Source organism: Lithobates pipiens, unplaced genomic scaffold (assembly GCF_037356315.1).
Source record: "Lithobates pipiens isolate NorthernLeopardFrog02 unplaced genomic scaffold, aLitPip1_a1.2 Scaffold_19, whole genome shotgun sequence".
Classification (NCBI taxonomy): domain Eukaryota; kingdom Metazoa; phylum Chordata; class Amphibia; order Anura; family Ranidae; genus Lithobates; species Lithobates pipiens.
The window spans coordinates 59,467,651-59,477,912 of record NW_027507764.1 but is presented as its reverse complement, the minus strand read 5'-3'; the positions used below and the strand labels follow the sequence as shown (position 1 = coordinate 59,477,912).

Genomic DNA, 10,262 nt, shown 5'->3' with positions numbered 1-10,262 from the left:
TCCGTGCTATAGATGAATGACGGCTACAGCACGGATCTGCTTTGCCGGGAGGCCATCAATAGACGTCCTCCCCTTTGCACATTCGCCACACCCCTTGAAGGGTGCACAGAGTGTGCTGTGATCACAATGAGACTCGGTGATCACAGATCGGAGTAAGGGGTCTATCCCTACCCCTTACCACATGATCAGCTGTCAGCCAATGACAGCTTATCACATTATGTAAACAGAAGATCTGTAATTGTTTTTATTTTTTTTCTCACGCTGACAGCACACCAGCTTCTGTTGAAGGGACATCGGTCCCGAAGAGGAAGAGGCAAAGCTGCCTCATATGTGCCCACCGGTACTGCCTGCCAGTGGCATCAATCAGTGCCAACCAATCAATGCCCACCAGTACATATGTGCCAGCAATCAGTGCCAGTTATCAATGCCCACAAGTGCCACCTATCAATGCCCACCAGTGGTGCCAATCAGTGCCTCATTAGTATCACCTAGCAGTGCTGCCTACCAGTGTCATCTACCAGTGCAGATCAGTGACCATCACTGCCACCCATCAGTGCCAGTTAACAGTGTCACCTATCAATGCCTTTCAGTGCCGCCCATCAGTGCCCACCAATGCCACCTATCAGTGCCCACCAGTGCCACCTCATCAGTGCTGCCTATTAGTGCCCATCAGTGCCCATCAATGAAACCTCATCAGCGTGCATCAATGAAGGAGGAAAAATTACCTGTTTGCAAAAAGTATTAACAAAATTTAAAATGGTTTTGTATTTAAAAAAATATATATAAAATCGGTCTTTTTAAAACAAAAAATAGAAAACCCAGAGGTGATCAAATACCACCAAAAGAAAGCTCTATTTGTGGGGAAAAAAATGATAAAAATATAATTTTGTCATTCAAAGAGTGACAGTGCTGAAAGCTGAAAATTGGTCTGGGCAGGAGGGGGGTTTAGGTACCCAGTAAGCAAGTGGTTAAACTTCTCCACAACTGTATCCCTGACCTGTCTGGTGTGTTGCTTGGCCTTAATGATTCTGTTTGTTCCCTGAGGTTCTCTAACAAACCTCCAAGGGCTTCACAGAACAGCTGTATTTATACTGAGATTAACCTACACACAGGTGGACTCTATTTACTAATTAGGTGACTTCTGAGGGCAATTGCTTCCACTAGCTTTTAGTTAGGGGTATCAGAGTAAAGGGGGCTGAATACAAATGCACGCCACACTTTTCAGATATTTATTTGGAAAACTATTTATCATTGTCCTTCCACTTCACAATGATGTGCCACTTTGTGTTGGTCTATCACATAAAATCCCAACAAAATACAATTATGTTTTTGGTTGTAACATGACAAAATGTGGGAAATGTCCATGGGTATGAATACTTTTTCAAGGCGCTGTATATCTCATAAATGTTTCTGTTTTGGTGCAAAATCGTACCCAATCATTTCTGCCATCAATGAAGCTGTAGTTCTAGCATAGAAAATCTTTAATGAATCACATATCTTCTCTGGGTGTAGATGTACAGAATGTAGGAGACAGTAAAGTGGAGATATTTGTAGTATACTTTGACATATTGTATGTATTTATTTTTTATTTCAGTAGGTCAGCAACAAGCATTGTTCACTTAACAGCAGAACCATAAATCATAGAGGCATAACAGAACAATATCATCTCCACCACATTATACAAATTATGATCACATATTTATTGACAGACCAAAAACAGTGCTGACTGATGAAATGAATTATTTTAGTTCTTTCCAGCTCAATATCCAAATGTTCATACATAGTTTAAAAATTCTCCAAAAACTCTTATGTTGTCAGAAAACAAAAGCAAACAACAAGTTTATCAAAAGAAAAGAAGTGTACTATGCATACTATACAGAGAGGGAATCTCTTCAGCAGAACACAGACAGCAATAAAAACCTGACAGGGATTCTAACCCTTCTTCCCTATACAAAACTAAAATAAGAGCCTTTACATACACGTTTAAAAAAAAAAAAAAAAAAGTAATGAGCAATTATGGAGGCTGCTATTGCTGACCACTCATCTGGATATACTGGTCTGCTGATCTGATGGCTTCACTGCTTTAAACTGCAATATACAGGCATCCCCCAAATATAGCATGTTTCTCTGGAGTTCCTGAGTTTTGCTTCTCCATTATCACCAAGGTTTTCATTGTCACCGAGGTCTCCATTGTTACCGAGGTCTTCATTGTCACCAAGGTTTCCTTTAAAGAAAAAATAAAATGGATTTTGATGCATTTTAGTTCATTTTTGTTAGTTTATGTTTTTAAATTGATGGTGTATACATTGTTAATTACTAATTAATAACATTTATGTTTTCACACAAATGTTTACTACAGCTAATACCCAAACACACAATTCACTGATCATTTTGAGAAAGCTTCCTTTCAATCCCTCTCTCTGATTTAACCATTTGCCTACTGGGCACTTTTACCCCCTTCCTGGCCAGGCCAATTCCCAGCTTTCAGCGCCATCGCACCTTGAATGACAAGTGCGTGGTCATGCAACACTGTACCCAAATAACATTTTTATTATATTTTTCACACAATTAGCCCTTGTACACACGGTCGTAGATTCCGACGGAATGTGTCTGATCGGACCGTTTTGTCGGATATTCCGACTGTGTGTGGTCTCCATCGTATCCGACGGACCAAATTCTCTAACTTGTTGGTAAAATTTTCTGAAAAAATGCTCCAATCGGACATACTCCAATCATGTGTAGAGAATTATGATCGGACAAAGTGCCACGCATGCTCAGATTAAATTCCTACACCAAAGCTATTGGCTACTAGCCAGAACGTAGTCCAATCGTAATGAAATAACGTCATCACGTTCTGCACGATCGAATTTTCTGACAACTTCGTCCGACCGTGTGTATACAACAGTTTCGGACAAAATCCGTCTGACAAAATCCGACGGATTTGGTTGTCGGAATCTCCGACCATGTGTACAAGGGCATAGAGTGTTCTTTTGGTGGCATTTAATCACCAGTTTGTTTTTTATTTTGTGATAAATAGATGAATAAAGACTGAAAATGTTTGAAAATAAAACAAAAAACGTTTTCATAGTTTGTTATAAAATTTTGCAAACAAGTAATTTTTCTCCTTCACTGATGTGCGCTAATGAGGTGCCACTAATGGGCACTTACTGCCAGCACTGGTGGGCACTGTTGGGACTGCACTGATAATTAGTGCCCTGATTATCAGTGTACATTGGCTCTCTTCTCTCCTCATGCTGTCAGCATGAGGAAAGGAGTGCCGATAATCGGCTTCTATTTACATCCTTCGATTAGCTGTGATTGGACACAGCTGATCAAGTGGTAAAGAGCAGCTGATTGGCTCTTTACCTCAATCTGTAATCAGTGGTGTCCTCCAGACACTGATCACAGAGCACGCTGCCCACAAGTCGCAGCAGGCAAGACCATGGGTGGCCATCATATGATGTCTTTCGGCTATAGCGTGGTTGGCAAGTGGTTACGTTTTGTATGAAGTCCTCAGAAAAGGGGAGGGGTCAGTTCTCTGAATTAGGGGGAGACACTGCTTTGGAGGGGTAAGCCACTGCTCTGACTCTGCTCTGTGTTTTAACCCTTTCACTGTCAGGACATGACAGCGGGGGAGGGGGGGTTCACACACAATCCGATGGCTGCAGACACTGGGATTGTGTATAAAACTGATAAGCAGACACCTGCCTGTCAGGTGGAAGCATTTGGGTGACTGCACTGCCACCCGATTGCTTCCACACCCCCCCCCCCCCGATAATGGCGCACTCCCCCCATATGTATTCAAGGCCCATCTGCGGGTACCGGCGGGTGGTTGGGAGGGAGAAGAACGGACACACATACACTGTCCTCCCTTTCTTGTTGGTGACCCTGAAAGCGATGTGTATGATGTCACTTCCAGGTCACCCTGTCACTTTCCCCGGCTAGCATAGCCAGGAAGGAATGGATTACAATGAATCCCAACCATGACACTCCCTGCCTGGAGTTTGCATGTTCTCCCTGTGCCTGCGTGGGTTTCCTCCGGGTACTCCGGTTTCCTCCCACAAACCAAAGACATGCAGGTAGGTTAATTGGTTTCTGTCCAAAATTGGCCCTAGTATATGAATGGGGACCTTGGATTGTGGGTAGGGACCAATGTGAGTGTGTAAAGTACAGGGATGGGGACAATTGTAGACACTCGGGTTGAACTGGATGGACTGGTGTCTTTATTCAACCTTACTAACTATGAAACTATGAAACAATGCGATCTGCATTGCAATACATTCAGTGGAGCCCAGAGGAGACATGCATGGTCTTTTAGGCTCTGTATGTCTCAGTAAAGAGTATCTGTCACCAAAAAATCAGCACATAGGGGACTCTTTGTCCCCCTAAGTAATGCAAAAAAAACTTTTTCAATTGCAAAAAAATAGTTACACCCAAGCAAATACAATTCCCTCAGTACATTTTAAGGATACCCACCCCTCATACATCCACATGTAAACATAAACGCACACGTCAGGGGTGCCGTCGCATGAAAATGTTGCGTGCAATACATGTTATATATATCGCTGTGCACGCCGATGTGAGAGCAATAATTCTAGCACAAGACCTCCTCCGTAACACTGATGTCTTATAGGGCAGTGGTCATCAACCTTGTCCTCAGGGCCCATTAACAGGCCAGGTTTTATGTATTACCTTGGGGAGACACAGACTAGAATACTGCAATCACTGAGCAGCAAATTATATCACCTGTGATGTATTTCAGTTATCTTGCAAACCTGGCCTGTTAGTGGGCCCTGAGGACAGGGTTGATGACCACTGCTATTGGGGGCTTTTAAAGCATTGCCTATAGAAAATATAGGGAACTGAAGTTTTTTCACCATTTCACGGGCCCAAACAAATTTAGGGTTTGGCAAGTTTGGTATCTATTTACTAAGTGCAACATCATGTATTATATTTTACCAGAAATGTGGGTAATTTATTGTGTTTAAGAGTAGTGGTGCGCGGTACTATGATGAAGAATCTAGTTAAAACAGGTTTAATATATTCAATAGGTACTCAAAAGATTAGATGATAAATGTAATGTCGTCTCCACTACAGGTAATAAATGGAACGTAGAAAAAGAAAAGACAATATATGTATATAAAAATATATATACCGTATATATATATAGTGAGGGACCCTCACTCCTATGCGTAGTAGTATTTTGAGTGGTAAACAAGTGGATAAGAAAAACAATTAAAAAAAAAAATAAGACTGGTGATCCCAATGCGATTATTTTTTTTTTTTTTTTTTTTTTTTTTAAAAAGGTAGCAAAGTTGCATAAAGTGGCCATGTTGAATATAAAGAAGGTCCGTGAAGATAACTACTCCTGCATTTTAAAGTGACTAAAATACTATACATAAAGTAGTGGACGAAATAAAAAATATATAAAGTGAATCACTATGCGATTTGTTAAAAATGACGAAAAACGCATACAAAGTGCTAGTGCTGAACAATGAATAGATCTGAAAAAAATATCTGCTAAACCAAAGTATATGTGTAACAGTGTACAAAAACAATCATTCGCTGGATAAGGCAAAAGATGTAAATAATGCTTGCCTTGTGACCTAAAGAAATCGCATATGGTGTTAAAGCCAAGGGAGGGTTAAGCAGAGTGACTCTGTGCGGGTGTCTTATACCATAGGCTCGAGGCTCGTTTATACACCATACAAAAACTCAGTCGGTTTGTGAGTACTAAAGCTGTTTTTATAAATAAACTTCAATACTGTTAAAAAATACTATACTATGGGGCTTCCTTCCTCCTTATCTGTTTAACCCCTTGCATAAAACCGCCGAGGTATACCGCCACTCCCCCCCCCCCCCCCACGCTGAAGTACCGCTGAGGGACCACTTAAAGAGCCCAATACGGCACAGTAGGCAGGAGACGCCAGGACCCGGGGATATGTGAATAGGACCTCGAGGGATAAGGACCACCAGGAACCCCGAGGACACATATATCACATGCTGTTACCTTACAGCTGTAAGGTAAGGGGACACCCATATTCTGATCACACAGGACCACGTGGGAGATATCCGCCATCACCATTATCACCGTTTAAATCTCTACCTTATAGTGCACATATATTTTAAGCACCAGCACTGCAGGCGATTGTCTTGTTACATGCGATTTTGGGCTATCGCCACCTGTTGTTGCACAAGCTGAATGGACAATTTTAACTAGGACTATTGTTCAATTGTTGTTCTTTTATAGTTTCAAATACTGTGCACCTTTTTTCTTTTTGTTTTGGACTATTCCTAGAGGGTTGTTTCCCTCCCACCAACACTTGGATTGTTTATGCGTTTTTTGCTTTGATTCAACAATTTTGATTTAATTTTTTTTTTTTTTTTGGTTCTATGATTTAATTTAGTGCACTGCATCGATATTTAAGTCTATGGTATAAGACACCCGCACAGAGTCACTCTGCTTAACCCTCCCTTGGTTTTAACACCATATGCGATTTCTTTAGTCCCAAGGCAAGCATTATTTACATCTTTTGCCTTATCCAGCGAATGATTGTTTTTGTACACTGTTGCACATATACTTTGGTTTAGCAGATATTTTTTTCAGATCTATTCATTGTTCAGCACTAGCACTTTGTATGCGTTTTTCGTCATTTTTAACAAATCGCATAGTGATTCACTTTATATATTTTTTATTTCGTCCACTACTTTATGTATAGTATTTTAGTCACTTTAAAATGCAGGAGTAGTTATCTTCACGGACCTTCTTTATATTCAACACTGCCACTTTATGCAACTTTGCTACCTTTTAAAAAAAAAAAAAAAAAAAAAAAAAAAAAAATCGCATTGGGATCACCAGTCTTATTTTTTTTTTTTTATTGTTTTTCTTATCCACTTGTTTACCACTCAAAATACTACTACGCATAGGAGTGAGGGTCCCTCACTATATATATATATATATATATATATATATATATATATATATATATATATATATATATATATATATATATATATATATATATATAATATATTTTTTTATATACATATATTGTCTTTTCTTTTTCTACGTTCCATTTATTACCTGTAGTGGAGACGACATTACATTTATCATCTAATCTTTTGAGTACCTATTGAATATATTAAACCTGTTTTAACTAGATTCTTCATCATAGTACCGCGCACCACTACTCTTTTACCCTTTTGTCTTCTCTAATTGGGGTTCGAGTACCCCATCTCAGTGTGTGCAGCGGTGCAACAATTAGATTACTCTCTGATTAGGCGCAGGAATATTTTCTTTTATAATTTATTGTGTTTGTTTGCCCTAAAATTCACTTTAGTGTGTTTGTTTTTTACTGGAAATTTTGCGTTTTCTAGATCATTGCAGTAATATTGTGTGACATAAAATATTGGAACTACCACTATGTTATTCTCTAGGATGTCTGCTTTCAGAAAATATATTATGTTTGGGAGTTTTGTGTAATTTTCAGCCTCAAATGATTTTTTAACCGGTTCCCGACCAGCGCACGCCGATGTACGTCGGCAGAATGGCACGGGCAGGCATATTGGCGTACAGGTACGTCCAATCTTCAATGCCTCCCTGCCATCGCGAGCACACCGCCGGCGGCGCGCTCGCGTGCCGGTCAGTCCGGTCGCGGGTCCCGCGGACTCGATCGCCGCGGGCATACCCCGCGATCGTCTCACGGGACGGCTGAATGGAGAAATGCCGTTATAAACAGCATTTCTCCATTCTGCCTAGCAACTAGTGATGCTGATCTCTGCTCCATGTGATTGGAGCAGAGATCAGTGTTCACTAAATGAAAGCCCAACCCCCCACAGTTAGTAACACACCCCTAGGAACACTTAACCCCTACACTGCCACCCACTGGTTAACCCCTTCACTGCCAGTGTCATTTACACAGGAATCACTGCATTTATATAGCACTGATTGCTGTATAACTGACAATGGTCCCAAAAATGTGTCAAAAATGTCCGATGTGTCTGCCATAATGTGGCAGTCACAATAAAAATCGCCGATCGCCGCCATTACTAATAAAAAAAATTAAATAAAATAAAATTTATTAATTAAAAATGCCATAAAACTAACCCTATTTTGTAAACGCAATAACTTTTGCGCAAACCAATCAATAATCGGTTATTGCAATTTTTTTAACAAAAATATGTAGAAGAATACGTATCGGCCTAAACTGAGGGAAATTTTTTTATATATATATATATATTTGGGGGATATTTATTATAACAAAAAGTAAAAAAAATTGTGTTTTTTTTCAAAATTGTCACTCTATTTTTTTTTTATAGCGCAAAAAATAACCGCAGGGGTGATCAAATACCACCAAAAGAAAGCTCTATTTTTGGGAAAAAAAGGACGTCAATTTTGTTTGGGAGCCACGTCGCAAGACCGCGCAATCGCAAAAAGTGGTCTGGTCTTTGACCAGCAAAATGACCAAGCAAAGTGGTTAAACACGTGTTCAAAAAATATAAAAACGGCTCTGTCAGCTCTGCGTTTAAAGCTGAAGTTTATATTTGTTTGTATTTTGCCACTCTGGTACCTCCTTTCCCATTCCATTACCATATTAATGAAAATCTTAAATAAAAACTTTCCTATTTAATCGCATACCTTATTTTAGACCTAGTGATATAATGAATGGATCATGAGGGGCAACATGAGTTATTGCTCCTAAAAATGCCCCTAGTTACAGGCTAGCAATAACTCGGTTGCATTGAGGAGAGCTGAAAAGAGACGTTTGAGATGATGATAAAAAAAAAAATCTGGCATGGAACCCTTTATGAGAAAATAAGGATTTTAACAGGTAAATGCTCATTTTGAAAGTGAAAATAACTCACCCATCTTTGTGAACCTTACCTAATGACAGCTCTAAAATATATCAATCTTATATTTCAATATTGTAAAAAATTCCAGCACCTGGAACAGTGAGGAAGACTTACTTGGCGCTGCAGAGGTGAACTGGAACAACATGATGGTGATGGCAATCAGAGCCAGGTAGTAGGTGGCCTTCATGGTGCAGTCTTGTGTCTTGGTCACTCAACAGATGGAGAGTTGGTATCGCTGTATAGAATGTACACTCCTGGTGAATATTTATATTAGAAAATGGTTAGAAACCACACCCCCAGAAGGACTGGTCCTGTCCACTTTATTGCTTAATGTCAACTTTCTTGTTCAGTGAGATAATTTCAGAACATGCTTTAGGGGTTCTGCTAAAGTATGCCCTTCAGGACAATTCAAAACAATTATGATTTTCTAATTGTTTTGCTGTCATAAAAGGTTTTTGAGATGTGTGAATGTGTGGTCTGAAACCTGTATTATATGATAAAAACACAATTTGGATTTTTTTTTTCCCAAGCTGGGCCCCCCATAAGTTTGTAGGCAGTGAGTTGGGTACCAGACCTCCCCCATTACCCTTACCTCTGTGTTTGTGGGCAGATGGCTTCTGCCCATTACCTAATGGTGAATTCAGGCTGGGCTGCTGATTGCTCCCTTTGTTGGGTTTGCTAGCTGCATGGAAAGAGATGAAGTAGTTGGGTACACGCTACCCTGTTTCCCCAAAAATAAGACCTAGCGTGATTGTCGGTGATGGCTGTAATATAAGCCCTACCCCCCCAAATAAGCCCTAGTTAAAGCCCTTGTAGGTCTTATTTTCAGGGTAGGGCTTATTTGGGGGGTAGGGCTTGTATTGCAGCCATCACTGACAATCACGCTAGGTCTTATTTTCGGGGGAAACAGGGTAGCGTGTACCCAACTACTTCATCTCTTTCCATGCAGCTAGCAAACCAATCACGTTAGGTCTTATTTTCGGGGAAACAGGGTAAGTAAGATGTTTTACAGCATCAGTAGAGCAGGGTTGTGACTGCCACTTTGAAGCTGGCAATAGGGATAACTCAGCATAGAACTTATGTGTCCTCTCCTATGGGCTCCAGGTGCTGGCTTGGGATTCCTGTGTCTATTTTAGATGTATGGTTCTTGTGAGTTTTTGGAGGCCATTTTTTGAGGCATATGTGCTATAAATAGCACGATCTGCATCATAAGGTGGTCGTTGAAAAGAAGTGAAGATAGGTGTGGGCGGAGCCGGCAGCTGAAGGAGATGGCGGCGTGAGAGGAGAGCTCCTGAGACTCACGGCGGTTCCCGGTCATATGTAGCGACTACACTGGCATAATTGCACTCTCCGACAGCCAGAACCACAAGGACACCCCACCGAGCAACAAGAGGAAGCGCATACCCTCC

The 10,262-nt window shown here is 40.5% G+C and overlaps 1 long non-coding RNA gene across 1 annotated transcript; it reads right to left on the bottom strand.

Moving 5' to 3' along the window:
- Window positions 1–1,566: 1,566 nt before the first annotated feature.
- LOC143998203 (uncharacterized) lies at window positions 1,567–9,104 on the bottom strand. The gene is made up of 2 exons (XR_013277778.1): window positions 8,968–9,104; window positions 1,567–2,224 (listed from the first exon to the last, which is right to left on the bottom strand). It is a non-coding gene; the product is annotated as an uncharacterized LOC143998203 (long non-coding RNA).
- Between the last annotated feature and the right edge of the window lie 1,158 nt (window positions 9,105–10,262).